Here is a 17,434-nt window from a genome sequence, read left to right as displayed (position 1 = left end):
TACCAGAATGAAAATGTAGAGAAAGGCAGAAATAGAATTGCGATTTTCTTAAACTGAATATAACAAACTGAATGCCTTCACTCATCACTGTTTTAATTATTACCAAATTGCAAATTTTCAATTGCTTGCAGAAAATATCAAGAATGTCTTTAATGTATAAAAACATAGAAACTATTAAAAAGCACTTTTAGCTATGTTTAAATGATGAAAGGAATGCATTTTTCTAACTGACACCGTGAACGTTTCGCGTTGTATAAAAGTGTGCAGATTAATTATTGCACATTAAGGATGATACAGAAATTAGTTTTATTAAAAATAGGAGACGGTAGAAAGTAGAGAGAGAGAAAGTTTTTAATAAACAAGGCCACGGTTATGTAAAGTACGTAAGACATGGTTTCTAGCAAGCGCGCATTTTACAATCTACATACTTCGAAGTATGTAAAGTAGTTAATGATAGGATTTCAACAGCTCGTTAGCGCAAAAAGCTTATTGTTTTTCCATGAAATCTTGTTCTAAATCGCGTTGCCAATTTCTACTTACCGTGGAGTCATCGCATGACGCACCTGCATTAAATGTAACGATTTCGCTGTCAATCATTCACGGTTATCGTCTTCATCAATGTATTACCTGCTCCGCCGTGCGCGCATCTGAACTAGGGGGCCGTCTTCCGTGTGCGAATTCGAACTCCGTACGAGCCTCGATTTTTCAAAGAACTTAGAAGAAAAGATGTGTGCAACTTGCGAACATTTTAAGTTATTAAAACTGAATCTGGTGGTGAATGAAATGCCTGTGTGTGTGTGTGTGTGTGTGTGTGTGTGTGTGTGTGTGTGTGTGTGTGTGTGTGTGTGTGTGTGTGTGTGTGTGTGTGTGTCGTTGGCTCGGCAATGATTTCCGACTAGAAACTCGAAGCTGGATACCGCGAAACGGTAGCATAAATTAACGTCAAAGTTTTTGATTCGTCTGCTTCCGATGAATTTTTAACCGGTAACTGGGAGATTTCTCTCGACGATCGACGGCGGTAGGTGCTTTCTAGGCGGCAATTAACGTTAGGATGCTCCCGAGACCTCGGCGATTTTTTCGACATCCGGACGAGATGTTCGCGCGTCGGTCGATACTCGGAGCCGCTAGAAGTTTATTACCCGCAACTGCATTAACCTTTCGAAGCGTAAACGACGGGACCGTTTGCCGATCGAATCGAGAAACGATGATTGCCTTCCGTGATTATTATTGACGTCACCCCGGAACACTTGTGCCCTCGGTTTTTGCGATCTTCGTTAGGAGTTTCTTAAAAGCGTTACAACCCCGAGTCCCGGAGCCTCGGAAGATCAAGTAATTTCGTTTTGCCCGACTTCTTTCAGTTCTTCCCGATGGAGTAACGTTTAGAGAATTGTGGAATACTTTTTTTCTAGGCGAAGTTAAATTAGAAACTTGCTGCCTCCGCGAGAGACGTCGATCTTTCAGAATAAATCCGTTAATAGAAAAAAAAAAAAAAAATAGGATGTTGGCTTATCGTAATGACAGCATCAGAGAATAATTGCACGCGATAATGAGTAGATAAAAGCGACAGATGAACGTTAAACGATCCAACGAGCGTTGGCATGATTTTATTCGAATTTCCTCCACGTGGTTAACGGTATCTGTAGATGTGACTCGCTAAGATCCCTTAGTCACTCTAATTAGTGCGAACGAGGGACTGGAAGTACGATAATCGACACGATAATCGCTGCTTTTCGCTCGGAGGGGAGTCTATTCGTGACGCGAGGACACAAGGGTTTTCTTGCGATCGTTAAACGATACCGGTTACAGTCGCTGGTTGTCTTGATCACACTAATTGAAATTGACAAGTCAATTCGCAGTGATACGCTCAAACGGAAATACGCCAAGCTGATCGGCGATCGCTACCGAACGTCAGATTATTAATTGCCGCAAAATTAGAATATTCCCAGTAATCCCGAACGACGGCCTGTCACTTCAGATCGCGTCTCCCCATTGCCTGTGTCATCGCGCATTTGCTGTAAATGTTACGCGTTTAAAATAACCTCTTGGCTCAATCATTATAGTAATTGCAATCGACTGAGCATAAGTCGACTCTTTAACATCGTCATTATCGTAGGCGAATGAAAAATGAAAATGATCCACGGACAATCCGCAATGACAACTCGTCGCGTTAAATGACACGCTGCCGCGTTCATTAAACTTTGACGGATATGCGGTTGATTTAAATATGGCCGCAAGATCCAGTTGGGAAACATAATTGCGATTGATTAGGCTCAAGAGTCGCCGGTCGTTATTCGGAATTTATGTTTGCCTGTATTTATACAAGTTAGAAACCGCGGCGCCACTTCGTCTTTGTCTCGTCTCGCGTCCGCGCGTGGAAACATAATTGCAGCGTGGCCGTCTCGAATTGACAAGGCAAATGAAATCCGGCTTCCTCTTCTCTATGTACATACGCGTTTCGAGCAGGCCGAGATTGATGACCGCGCGGCGGTGCGCACTGTGCCACTTACGGCGTATCGTACATAGGGAACAAAGTGGCAGAGTCGAAAATTTACGGTGCATCTGCTCCGAGTTCCAGGTTTCCAATGATTTATGAGAGTGCTATGAGAAGTATGACGCGGCCGCGCAAAAAGTGGCTGAAGCACTTCGGGTTCTTTCCCCTCTCGGAAAACGTGTTCGTGGTTCGGAAAAATCGAGTTAATTACGGAAAAGAGCACGATAAAGCTGCACGGGTGATGTTTTACCGAGGCGCGCGAAAATACTTGAATACGAGTGGCTAATGGTTTCGTAAATGTTAAGGAAAACGATGAAAAGCTGGAAATTGTGGAAAGGAAGATGGATCACGTTTACTAGTAATTAGAATTCCAACACATTATCCTCCATATCTCTATTATCCCACGAATCCATTATATCTTCCACATCAATTTTAACGTACAACACCCTTCATGATTTTAACAAATCGTTCGTTAGATTGATGAAACGAAAAAATTGATCATACACGAATTTTTCCGTGACAGCTTTCCCACGGCCCTTGTTTATAACGTCGAACACGTTCGAAAATTTCTCGAAACACGAGGCTGTTTTATTATATCATTTATTATCAGTAGATATTAATTTGAAACGCGGTTTTCCGCCCAGCTCATAAATCTCGCGCATCACTATGGCGCCATCAATAATAGTTTTTCCATTTTGTCCGCTAAATATTCACACCAAATGGCCATTCATGCGTTTCCGAGCATCGATCTTCGATTCCATTAGGAGCGACGGAAAACGTTTTCTCTTTTCCTTCATTTCTTTTACGATCTCTTAAGTCGAAGATCTTCGATTCGATTGATCGATGCGAGTCGCATACGCGATACCATCGGCATAACACCGGAAATAGAACTGGCGAGGAAACGAATAAATCATCATCTCGGACACACCCATGTCCCCCGTTTTACCACGTCGCGACGTCTCTTTCTCGTTAGACACGCTGATGCTTGGTCGCGAATTAAACCATTTAGTTAGACACGCCGTCGTGTCGAGATAAAACGCGAAACGCATTAACCCTCAGCTCCGATTGAAACCGGAAGCTGGAATCGTTTTGTTCGTCATTGTCATTCGTTGCATGTTAACAATCGCAGAATCCATTACACTCGGTATCGCAATTAAACACTGATAAAAACCATGTTATAAATTACAAGTTCCCGTTTCCATTAGCTATCTCCAGTTTTATTTTCCATAGTAAATTTGTCAAGAGGCAAGCTAACTTATCTTCTGTTTCATTACACTTTTTGCCCGTCTGTAGATTATATTATTGATAAGCTTCTGTATAATTACGTTATGTCAGAAGATATTGCGCAAATATTGAATGAGAATTATTGCAGTTTTATTCTAATTGACCGAGACTCGTTATTTAAATGTTTCAATCTAATTCAAATATTATATCAAGATAAGATAATCTTTTATTAGCATCAAGTTACCGCCTTTCCTCTTTTTATGCCCTCTTGTTTCTTCCTTCTCGCTTATGTTATGGTCTCGATGTCTACTTATTACTATTTTTTATCTCTATATTATGATACCTGTTATTATAATTATACTAGACTATTCTTACTTTTCCTTTAGTATCTTATTTCTTATCTTATTATTATTATTTTGATGTTTATTTTTATTTCTTGTTATTCTGATGCACAGAACTGCATTATATACTATCAATTATGTATCAACAAAAGGGTTCTTCCCGATAATAAAGTTATTATTATTATTATTATTATCCGGGTACTGGAAGCCGTTGCAAATTGCATGTAAATATCTGTATGCCTTGTCAAATTGCTGCTGTGTTCAATAAATTCGCAGCGCACCATATTTGCGCGGCTCGACGCATCTAAGCATTGAAGTCTCCCTCAGCTCACGATTATGCTACCATTGATCTCACCAGGTTAGGAAGCAGAAGTCGTATCTTTGAAAACTAAATTTGTACATTCATATTCGGTGACTGAAGTACCGAGTGATATATTGAAGCATTGAAATAATATCAGTTAGTATCGTTCTTAGGTATAAACGATTGGGAATTTAAAAAATCGCAGGTTTCCATGACTTTCAATCTAAAATTAATAATGAGATGATGAGACATGATTAATAAAATTTACTCACAAACTTTTATTTTTCATACTCAATCGTATGCATAAAACTGATAAGATTACTAAAGAAGATTACTAAAACGTTTTATTGATAAAATTGTACAAAACTAAATAGACGTAAAATTGTGATAAACGATTTATATTAAACGCGTGATTTAATACAGAAAATACAGACATTAAACAATGAATATTAAGATTGTTTAATAGAATCCGAAGACAGATAATGATCTAATTATCACATATTTGAAATAGTTCGACCTGTGCAGGAAATTGTCCAGTGAAAACGAACCAATTACGTATACGCGGAGGCCGCACCGTGCCGGGCCCAAACGAGATTTCTCTCGATAATCACGCAGCACGCCTCTCCTTGATCTCGGCCGCAGATTTAATCAACCGCGGACGCGTCTCCCCCGGCATCGCGTCGCTGAAAAGTAACAAAACTGCGAAAACATTCTTACGGGCTCATTACACACGTCAATTTGAGTAGAGCGCGTGGACGGTGACCCCGCGCTGCGGATGGATCGCCGCGACTTTCGTTTCACTCGTATTACCAGCCACGTAAGTACGTGCAGATTCGAGTTTCTCGGCGAGCAGAATTTATTTCGTAATGATACCAGACGGAAAAACTGATGATCGGAGGATGAAAAAGTAGGTTAGAACTTATAGTCGAAGGTAATGTAGTGCGCGAAACGGTGTTTAGTAAAAAGTCTGGGAAATGGATTTTTAAATAGAGTATTGATGATCAGAAGAGAAACGTGCGAAACGTTTGTTGATTTTTTTTTTACACCGATTTAATGATACGAAGACAATTGCCAATAAATACAACATGTACAGCGAGAAACATTAAATACCGTAGCCGAAGCACCGGCGTATCTCGATGCCCGATCTAAAAATGATTCCACCGATAGACTTCTCTTAAATTAATCCACATTACATACTTTCAAGCAATTTTATTCCGGCTCGAAGTGAAAACGTTAACGTACGTACGATAAGACTATTCTCTGCATTTGCGTTCGCGTCTAACATATGTTAAAGCCACGGGATGACCCTTCTCCGGTCGATCGGAAAAATCGAACCGCAGCGCCGGTCATTCATTCGATAAATCGACCCATAATTAACGCCGCGGCCCCGCGGTCGTCCGCGCATCCCACTCGCGAGAGACGTTCGTCTACCCGAGGCGAGGAAACGTCAAAATCCGGCCATTCCGCGCGTTCAACCGTTCTCATGAATATTCAGCCTGCCGCGGATCCGCTGAAACGCCGCGGCGCGGAATATTACGAGCGGACGAGCCGAGGAGGACGGCTGGCGTCGGTTAAATATGTTTATATCCGCCGTGGACCGATATCTCTCGGAGAGCCGCGCTCTCTGAATATATTTATACCATAGATTCACCGTTCCAATACGAACGTATGCGTTTCCTATATTCGCTTTTTTAATCAGAATGGAAACTGGACTTTCATATTACGGGAAGTCAGTATTTTTTATTTATAAGTCCCGTTAAATTGTATGGTTGAAAATTTACAGGAGTTTTTAACGCCAGACATTGCAATATAAATGTAGAATAAAATAAGATTCGAGGTATTATAAGTTGAAATATGATTCTCATTTTATTCAATACAGACTTGGACAATGTATGGTATGGAAATGAGGAAAACAAGCGATCATTCTTAGGAGGAACTTAAGTAATCATCGCGTTGGGTGCGCCCCATTGGCTAGTTAAAATTAATGGAAATGCCGTGGGAAGAGGATACTATGATTTAATTGCTATCCTATATTTTATCGGCACTATTCATCTTCTGGCAAATGTTCGAAACTTAACAAAACGATTGCGTGAAAGTAAGATGTGCTTCGATGACATAAACGAAATGTGTTTGATTTTTATTAATTCTTTCTCTAAGGAGAATTCTCTCGTCATATTTTTACCATTAGTATAATGAATTTGTGGACCAGCATTTCGTGCGTGAAAGTCGTTTTCTGAATAATCGAAAATGCAGATTCATATAACGGTTACCCTGCACCGACCACCCTGTTTAAAAGCGTGGGCGCGCGAAAGCTCGCGCCACAATAACCTCGACAATCACCGTTGATCGCACGCCGATATCACGCACGCGCCTCCTCTCTCCCTCACCAGTTCTCCGCTTCGCCCCGAGCGACGAGATAAAACGTCGCGAAAAATCATCCTCCCCGGATTCTCTCGCAACACTAAATCGTACGCGCGTACATACGTACGGATATCCGTGATACATGGATAAATGTAGTAATACAAGTTCGGGTCAAAAGACGGGAGTCACGGGGTTGGGCCTAATGGGCGGACATTAGTTCACGGCGTCAAGTAGCGGATTTTCTTCTGATAATTATTCCATCGTTTGCTACTCGCCCGCGCTAACGATTCTCCGAGGTCGAGGATGCTATGCGGAGTTACGGTCCACTGACGCTTGAAGGGTCTCGCGTTTAGAAGCTTAAATAGGGCACACTGTGGTTCCAATTTAGACTGACGTGTTAAAGATTGATCTAGTCTAGAGGTTTCGCGTTTTTAATATTTTTAGTTCCTCAGTTTAGTGTCATGTAAATAATAAATCTGACTTGGAATCGTCTGATTGAAGTCTTTTTCATGCATTAAATATCTGCAATCTTTAATAGAAGACTAAGTAAGTTTAATGATGAAAGGAATTTGATAAACTATTCTCGTAGAACAGCATGATGATATTTTATACTTTTTATTATCTCGCGGCAAGAATGGGTTTTAATTTTCGCTTTTTTGGAATCGCGATTCACCCTGCAAATACGGAATCTAAGACCGCGTCGACCTTTTGAAGCAACGGTTGTAGCTCGCGGGCACAAAAATATTAATGTAGGCATTAGAAAGTTCCATGTCCTCGCGAGATCTTCGCCACGACGCGATACAACGCGCTGCACCGTAGAAACTACGGATTTGCATTTCTGCGAGACGCGTTAATCGGTTCACTATGATCTTTCACTAAGTTTCGTATTGTCATCTGATTTAGAGAGAAACTGCATCAGAAAATATGCATATAATTTATTCGAGTACGTAAAGTACGTGAAAAGTGAAGTACATGTCGTTTCTAATAGAGAAAATAAATTCTTATCTGGATTTTATTTTATGAATAAATAGTAAACATCTTTTTATATCGTTTTGTGAAACCTGACGATTTGTATTCGCTTTAATTGAAGATTTAAGAAGCCTCGCGTTTAATTTTTACAAATTTTATAGTTTCTGATTGCAGAGATTCCTTAAGAATTCCAGACTCTCTCGATTATCACCGTGTTTCGGTATGGATCCTCTCAGATTAACGACGTTTCCTTCCTATCCGCGTTCCGTTATACCAGATACACTCGTATTCCTGGAATTATCGCCACGAAATTGCTGGGTATCGATCAAATCGGAGCGCGGATGCACGTTTCCCCCGTTTTTACGTTTTGACGACCGCGGAGAAAATACGAGTGGTTCACGTGCCGTGCCGGGACGACCGCGATTAGGTGTTCACCGGTACACCTGATAAAATCGTAAACCTATCCTTCACGGAGTTAATACCCGAAGCTAGCACGGTTTGTTTGCGTTTCAAATATCCTGACCAATGAAGATGGTCGTTTAAGAAGGAGGCTCTCGCTAAACACGGCTAGAGGATTTTTGGCATACTATCCGAATTTTCACATTCTTCCGAACGATGCTAATCGGCGTTAAACGTTCACGAATTCCTCGCCAAGCATACTTCATGTTTCTCAGATTGTTTGATCGTGTACTTACGCAAAATAGCATTCGATCGGCGGAGCACTCTCGAATTCTTACAATTTCAATAACGCGAGGCTCGAATCGGCTTTGATGTCTTACACCGGATCATTTCTCGCGACTAATCTAAGAAATAAATCCATCTCTCTCTCTCTCTCTCCCTTTGGGATCATTCTTGAAAAGCGTGGAATACGTCCGAGCTTGATTCCATTAAGCTGCAGCGTTTTGCTTCGTCCACACTCTACATCATCTGGGATCTGCAACAGCGATTCCTTTCGGGATCGCGATGTTACGGTACCCACGAAACCCGTCTTCGGAAACATCCCGTAGATAATAGCTGCTGACTCGGGAACGTTGAGATTACTCGTCGGATTCTCTGTATTGTTTGAATATTTTAGCTGCCCTAACAATACCTAGTGACAGAGATCGGGTCTCGCGATACAACTGCAATTCCATTGCTATCATGCATTATGCGCGAATAGGAAATCTTCCAACCCCACAATTTTCTTATACAAATATCCTAACTGTCTGACAGTGGAACACGTTTCCAACGATAAATTATATAAAAGGTGGAATTGTAATTTGGTTGGAACAATTTTGTAGACAAGATGAGTAACAGCGTGACCACTTAATTTAAGTATCCCTGAAGAGTCGAATGTGATATTAGTCGAATCAGATTTGCATCCACTTCGGATTTTTCACGGCAAATTGAATCAGCGCCGGGCAATTAAATGGCGTTCCACTTATCGAATTCAATGAGGCAGACAAATCCCATTAATCCACGAAACATCGCCATAACTCTTGCGCTCCATAATGTCCCGCGCGTCTCGAATGCTAGTGGTGTACATCCGACAAGTAGTTTCAACATGATTTCAGTCCACCTGCGTCAGAGGCCATAGAGACGCGGGAGAGATCTCGTTGAAGAGGCGCGTAGCCACGCTTCGGTACCGTTCTAATGTCTCTTTGATTGAACACGGTTATTTCCGCTCTGAAAAGCTGTTCCCTCCGTTCATTATGAACGATGCAGCCAGCGTTACTCTCCTCGGACTCGGGTTTAATGGCGTTTTAAGCTGCGATAACGAGGATGCCCGATAATGAGAACGTTAATTATCCAGTTATCCGGAAGGAACGCAAACGGTGCGTGGCCCTATTGATGTCCCAACTATGCTAAAAAATCATCTTCGAAAATCTTTGCATACGCTTAAAGAAAAAAAATTGATCATCGTTTACGTAACGCAATTATCATACATGAATTGTTAGAAATAAATGAAAACATTCAATGTGAATATATTTTAATAAATAATTTGTGAAATAATCTAATAAAAAAATTTCGTTATTTTTTGTATAAGTAAAATACTTGAATTATGGTTTCTAATTCCTGTATTTTTTATAGCTACTTATAAACCATAGGACTTCTTTTTGTACGTTTTCTTTTATGCAGTCCCTATCCCCCGCACGGAAACAGGTTCGCGTGTACATAATTCAAGTTTGAATATTTTGCTACCCCGGTACTTCCGTAAATCATCGCGTATAAGAAATGTTAAGGAAATGTGATAGAAACTAATTGTAGATTAACAGAAGCTGTTTGTATTAGTACGGGTTATGTGGGGTTGCGCGGCGAGCACGATGAACGCGGCCGGCTAATCTCGCGCCGCTAACCGTTGAATTAGCAACAAAACGAGATCCGGCGAGAAAATTACATGCCTCTTATGTACCGAACGCGTACACCGAAAGGTCACCGGGCTCGAGATCTTCCCCTCGAAAGCGATCGTTTCATTTCAGATACGTACACTTACTGCTTGCTTCATAATATTCAGAGTCAATTTTCAATGGCGAATAAGCCAGACGGCCTTCTCCTAATCTGTGGTACCAAACGTACATACATATATCGCATTTTCTAATATATAACATTAAATATAGTATAAAAACCTATTTTTTTTCTTAAACAATCATCGATATGTCTACTATAATACATTTTTAAACGTGTTTTTATGAACAGTTGTATCACGTACTTTAAGTTGGACATAAAACAAACGTAATGCATGCATATTTCTTTTAAAGGTAGCCATAAACAATGTTCCCTCGGAAACACGTCGCATTTTTCATTGGGAACGGCCATACATTATGAAGCATCCTGTAGATACAGGTACGCGCGGCGTACACATCTATCTATCGGGCCCGCGTAATTGTCCTTGATAACGGTACACGATGCGCGCGTAACGGGCTATCCTGATATATTATTGCTTTGTTCTTGGCCACGGGTGGGTCCCCGGTATCGATAAATCGTTTCACCGTCACGCCGCCACCCAATTACAAACGTTGCCTTATCCGCGGTGCCCGGGGATCTCGAATCCGCCGTTCCACGCGGGAAAAATCGCGCCTCGGCGTCAAACGACGCGCGGAGCCGCGATAACGGAGCGGGCCGCGGACAGGATTCGAGAGGGTGAACGTGCATCGTGATGAATCCTCGTTGCGTGCGGACGATCCGTGATGAATGAATCGCGGCACAATCGGATTTCGTGCGAGATGAAGTCGTCCAATGTGTTTCTGGTATGATTGAGAGCGGAGATTTCAACGGCCGGTTAGGACGGTTCGTGCGCATCGCGTATGAATGGCCCATAAATTGCAATTTTTGGACTTATGTTTGCAATACAAAGAGGATCATACATTTACATTGGTACATACATTAATTATCGGAATTTCTTCGTATGAATCTGAAGTTTTCATCTGAGAAATTCATTCATTCCGAACACCAACCGACCTAAATAAGAGAATCCCTTAGTAACGACAATTCAACTATAATAATTTCGTTTATCAACAACATTGGATTCAGAAACTGCATTTAAAATTCGTGATGATTTGGCACCTAACAGTCGCTAATAACCTTAGACGTTGATGCGATTATAAACTCCAAAGAGGGGGGGAGGGGCATTAACTCTGTACACAATTAGTGTGAATGCAGTCGCGATGGGGAATGCTAGTGCTTAAATGTATTCGGCGCTTGCCAAAACTTCCTCGTACAACGAATACTTTACGAATTCTTAGAATGGAGACTTTGTAATTGAAGAAGGGAAAGGATGTACCAAGAAGTGGCTGATTGAACTGCGACTTCTGCGAAGAAGCGTCCGCATAATGATACGGTAGAATTCACAAGTCATGAAAGAAATCGTTTAATCCGAAAGAAATTCGGCCTCGCCGATTAGCGGTTGCGTTTCAACCTTCAGAGCTTATTTTGCTTATAATACATCGACGAATTTAATTAGAATCGCGCTCCACTTTTTTTATCGCGTTTCATTCGAAACGTTTCAAGGATAAACTAACAATTTCTATAATTATAGCTCTTGACGTAAGTGCAAGTAGAATTGGCTAAATGACGATACATTTAGATCGTTAGTAATTTCACATCTTCAATTTAAGTGAACATTCCATTTCACTATTATGTTGGTACATGAAACGTCATTTTCTTCGAACGTATAAAAGAATATAATATACCTCATTAGCTTGCACATTTCTAAATGATTAAATAATCCATGTTTGCACATCTCTAAATTATTGGATAATCCATAGATGTATGAAAAATAATTCCTACATCTACACCAAATTATTTCATCTTCAATAATATTCATGAGACAAACCATGACCGATGATTTTCAGCTTTAGAAACAAAGCAACCAAAAGAACGATCGAAAAATCAATTAATTTCGAATGGTTTCCGCGTGTCACGTAATCGACAAAGGCATAAATCATTGAGCTGTCGCTAATTTCTCAATTGTCAGCGAATCTGAGCGCACTGACAAGCGAATTACTGGACGACGCGTCGAATTTCACTCGCGCCTCTCGATCTGGGTAAACCGTTCGAGCGCAACTGATGGACGAACATGCCACGGCCAGTCCCGTGTCATTTAACACGTTTCTTCCTCGGTACACGATTCGCTGTGCTCGTCCAAAAGCCTCGAGCGTCGTTTTTGTAATTTACACCCTCGGAACGTCAATGATCAGGTGAATTTTAGTCATCGCGAATTGGTCTATCAATTACCATCATTCCCGTTGTCTTTCGGCTTCGTTCGCATACCCGCAGTTTATCGGCCAATTAACGGCTACAGTACTTACTAATTTTCATACTATCTGCACAGTTTATTGATCAATCGTGTTTCGATGTAGCTGCAACTCACTTGAAATCGACTAATTTATATTCCTCGCGATTGCCGTATTAGTCAAAAAGCATCGCGTAAAACGTTATCTCGGATCGCGCGTGCGGTTGCAATTAAATCGCGCGTCTTTACTTTCTAATTCTTATTCTGTCTCGGGATGGAAACGAAAATGGATTTACGTCGTTACCGCATATGAATTGAAGACGCGGCGCGAAAAACTGGCTAAAGAAAGACAATAATTCCATACGTTCGACACTGTCACCTCGCTAATGATCGGACGCGGTATGATAAATAGCTTTACTCAGATTTCTATTCGCGAAAAAAAAAACTACTCGAGGAACGTGCCACTTTCGCCGGTGCTAAAATAGCAGATCGCCTACTCGCGACTTTGTCCGAGAAAAAGTGCTCTGATTTTTATAAAAACTAGAAATCATCACTGTTGTTTCAATTAATATTCATGTATATTTTATGGCAACTTTGATTTCTAGTTTCGTTTAATATAGAATGGTGAGTTCCTTCAAATTCAGCGTCTGCCTTACATTTATTCAAGTGAATTCGTACTGCAAATGAATAAACAAATCAGACGTGCAAAACTGTACTGCAATTAAAACGTCCGTTTTTGTTCGAAGAAATGCAATCATCGACACATTCGTACAGTAAAAGAACAAAACATAAAGATGACAGTTTCTAATGAGTCTTACCGCTCAATCAAGCAGAGTTTCTCTTTCGAATCTATATTTATTGGCTTTCATACAAGTGAAACTTCGGATACCTTTTAAAACAATATCACGAATTGAATCTCGCCAGTGGAACATTGTTGCGCACCTATTTGTCGCTCCAATTATTAAATCGACCGTGGGCTCAAATTTTCTCCCAGTGGTAGACAGTCTTCAAATTGGAACCGATGAAAAAATTACGTTATCGGCGATCGCTTTTCACGAACCGGATCACGAGACGACGTCGTTATCCCAGCTCGTGACTAATTATATTCATAGTCGATCGCTGCTGGTTATGAAGATCGATCGATGACATCGTTTCCTTCTCTTCTTTATCAACAGAACTTGGTCATCTCGATCGGGATTAAGCGTCGCGTCGCACGCGATCATCGAAACTCGAATCGGGCACGAGACGATTATTGGTTTTCGCGAAAATTGTTATTATTAGGGCGAGATAGCAATCTCGTAAAAGTCGGCGCGCTTTCTAGCATCAGATACTCCCATAGGAATCTTCAAGGAGAAATCGATCATGGATCGATGCGGTCTAGGTAATTAACAGCGCATCTATCTTTCTCCACGGTGGCGCAACTGCGCGCGTTAACGAGCTGGTAGATGACACGAAACTGATGGTAGTCGTGGGACAGCAACAGATTTAGATGACGACGGTTCATTTTATAACTAGTGGTTAACAAAATAATTTCATGAATATCTTGAATGTTGTATTAATTAGATTGGCATAACTTTATCCTGCAGTTTGCAAATAAACAAAAAAATAATTCAGCTAGAATAATGAAAGATAGGAAATTGATGAATATTTTAAGTACACCATCATAGTTTGACGATTTGATTAGGCACGTTCGATACATGAAACGAATTTATAAGATGGCAACGGCGTTTCATAGATCAAAACGAGGGGAGACGTGATCAACGCGGAAAGAGGGAAAAGTTACGAGGTTTCACTCGTCGCGTTCCACGGAAAATGGCATGGGACGCCGCCGGTTCACCGATTCGCGGGACTCCCCGGCGAATTACGAGCCGCGCACGGCTCGTTTGGTAGCGATCTTAACGAGCATCGCGCTTTCTTTCGATTCGCTCTGCGCAGTAAATGTCGTCGCGGTCGCGTTTATCCTCGAAAACCGGGTCTACCGTAGCCATCGCCCAATTATCCTCGTTACGTAACGGAGTGCGCAGGCTAACTGGGAAAAGCGCGTGAAAATGCTCAACTATTTCCTCATTTCTTTTTCTCTTATCACGCACTATTTTTTTTTAAATATCTATAAAAATTATTTAATGAGTAAAACTGTTGTATGGGTCGTAAAATCTCTTGTAGAGGTTTAAGGAATATGACAAGAATTTGAAACGATAAACTCTCAAGTCACAGAAAATTTTTAACGTAAAATTTCTAATTTTCTTTTTTATAGGATTGTATCTGACTTGCAACTATTTACAAGCCTTAGTTTTATTACTTTTTATTGTCTATCTTAAATAATATCTTTGAAGTCGATATTATTTCTACTTCGAACTATTCTTAAAACACGTATTTAGAATTATAGAAAATTTTAAAACTCTCTCATTGTTGCCTCTATATTGTTTCCTAAATAAAATTTTACCATTCAACACGAGAACTTCAGATAACTTTTTTAATAGCCTCGCAAAATCTCTGAAATTTTGCACAGCGTTTTATTAATGTAATGTCTAATATAAAATTTTAATTCTTTCTCATTGTTATGCAGAGATTGATACATCCTTAAATTGGAATTAACTAATCTGTTTCACGATTTACAATTCAATTATATCTGCACGAGCAATTATGCAACGAACAGTTGCTTGTGTGATTTATTATATTTCATCGTGCGATCACACGCGCGCTTATAAAAAATATTCCCATCTCAGTTCCCTAACGACTTCCATACGCGGGTTACACGGTCGGCGCGCATCGAACTCACCCAAAAGGAGCGAGGTAGCCGGAAAAATCGACGAGTGCAGATCGATATTCCGTGAATCGACGCAACAATGCCCGACAGCCGGCCTCGGGTTTGCCCTTATTTCGACTCCGGGTGAAATCCAAACGCGAGATCCGATGGATCCTTAAATGGCGTTTGACCTGATCCATGGCTCGCGTGTATACAGCACGGTTCAACACCGTGCGCCGGTGTCTAATTGCGATGAAAGCGATGATGAAGTGGACGCTCGTTGAATTACGAGCAACGTGCCTTTCGGAAACCACGAGCCTTGCTTAATCTGTTCGTAAGTTATTTCAAAAGATAACCGAGAAGCTTAGATTACCAAAAAAGTTGATCAAACATTTTCAACCTCGGATACAGGAAAATAATTTCATCCTTAAACGATTCTACCAACGATTGGGTTTAACACACTATTTAAAGTTTCGAACAATTTATGTTTTCGCAAAAACAGTTTGCTCAATGTATAATTGATAGCGATGATAAATATTTAAGTTGTTTTATTGAGCTATATATCGGCGAGTATTGGCAAGGCGTTTAACTGTCGGCGAAGCGAGATGAATTATAATTACGCTCGGGATATAAGCCGCTAGTTAGTCACGCCTTGGTTTTTGCATCGGCCACACCTTAATCTGTTTGATAGTCAAGCTTTCATCCTTACCCGTAACCAGCCGCGCATTAGCTTTCTAGTCAATGTTACATTTTAATCGCGTTTCGGAATCAGCCGCGTTCGCAGGCGTTGCGTAGAGCGCGTAGGACAGGTTGCATCCACTCTCGAAACTGTATCATTATCGTATCTGATCAAAAGCTCGTTGCGCAGGGGTATTATTTTGCAATCTTATTCGTTTGCACATCTTCATCCGTTGGTCAACAGAGAATCCGCGAGGCGTAGAATAAAATGGCGCGAACTGCGTTAACCGATAATCTCCATAATCGAGCGAACTGCGGTTCTGACCACATTCCATCGATCAGCGTCGAATCGATTAAGCAAAACCACTCGTTAAACGGGATACGCGAACGCGTGAATGAAAATATATGCACGGATCGTTCATCCCGTTGGAGGGAAACGATCGGCGGCAGCTGTACTCGAGGGAAACCGATTATTTCGGCTCGGAAAATACTTTCTCCGGTCGATTATCAATCGGTCGAGGTGCACGCGAATCCGGGTAGATCCCGCGCGGTGGCTAATAACGCTGAAACACAACGTTCGCCGAGCATAACCGATGAAAATTGCACGCGTCCGATAAAAAAGCGCCGCGATTGCTACAGTGTTTCACCCGGCGTAATGAAGACGATTTCCTCCGACCGACGCGGCTCGCCGGTCGTTAGAGAAACATTCGACTTCGTTAAAAGCAATGATTACCTCCGTCCAAAAGAAGAAACGTGCGAATCACGGAAATCGCGTGCACTGGCAAAATGGAAACGCGCACTATTTTTTCTTCGTATCTTCCGTTAGTAAGTTTTAATCAAATGGAACGCGAGAGACGAGTTTACCTCGTTACGACTTATCAAACTGCGTGCATTATTCTATGTCGGACTGCCTTAGTTTAGGTCGTGTAATCGAAATAACTCGCACGATTTAGAAGTATCGTTCGTTTATTGTGCAAGATGAGTTTACACAGGCATTGTGTAATCATTGGAGACAATCCTTGACCAGGACTACTGAGTCGAGGCTGGTTAATATTAACGGATCGGCGACCGTGATTCCTCGGTTGAACTCGGCCGATGGCAGTCGGATAGAATAAAGAAGAAGCAAAAAGTCCGCGGTGACTGGGTGCCGGGCACATCCTGGGGCAGCAAAGTGTGACCGCTATCGTTTCTTCCGATTGTTCAGGCTGGTGCCTAGTATCGGTACAATGGGACACCGTTTTCTATGTTGTTGCCTAGACCCTCCCCCTCCCTGCCGTCGACGTCGCCGTTACCGGGACGGTTACTCTTCCATTACCGTCGTTCTTATTCTTGTTATTACTATTATTATTCTCATTGTTGCGGACGGTTCCCTATTAAACGATTGAAATCGCCGCGCCCCCCTATTGAACGCCATTGGCGTCCAGCCAGGAAACATTGAAGATGTAGAAATATTTGATCTACATATTTTATTTCATAAGAATTGTCTAATAACAAAAACTGTCGTTGATTATTTTCTTTTGCTCATTAAAGTTGCATGAGCCGTAAAGTCTCTGCCAAAACCTGTGTCCAATATTTGAAGCAATGAACTTTAAAAAAAAAATGATATTTACAA

This window comes from Ceratina calcarata, unplaced genomic scaffold (genome assembly GCF_001652005.2).
Source record: "Ceratina calcarata isolate Rehan_Ccalc_2016 unplaced genomic scaffold, ASM165200v1 scaffold97.2, whole genome shotgun sequence".
NCBI classification, from domain to species: Eukaryota; Metazoa; Arthropoda; class Insecta; order Hymenoptera; family Apidae; genus Ceratina; species Ceratina calcarata.
The sequence above is the reverse complement of the archived record's forward strand: the minus strand, read 5'-3'. Positions refer to the sequence as shown.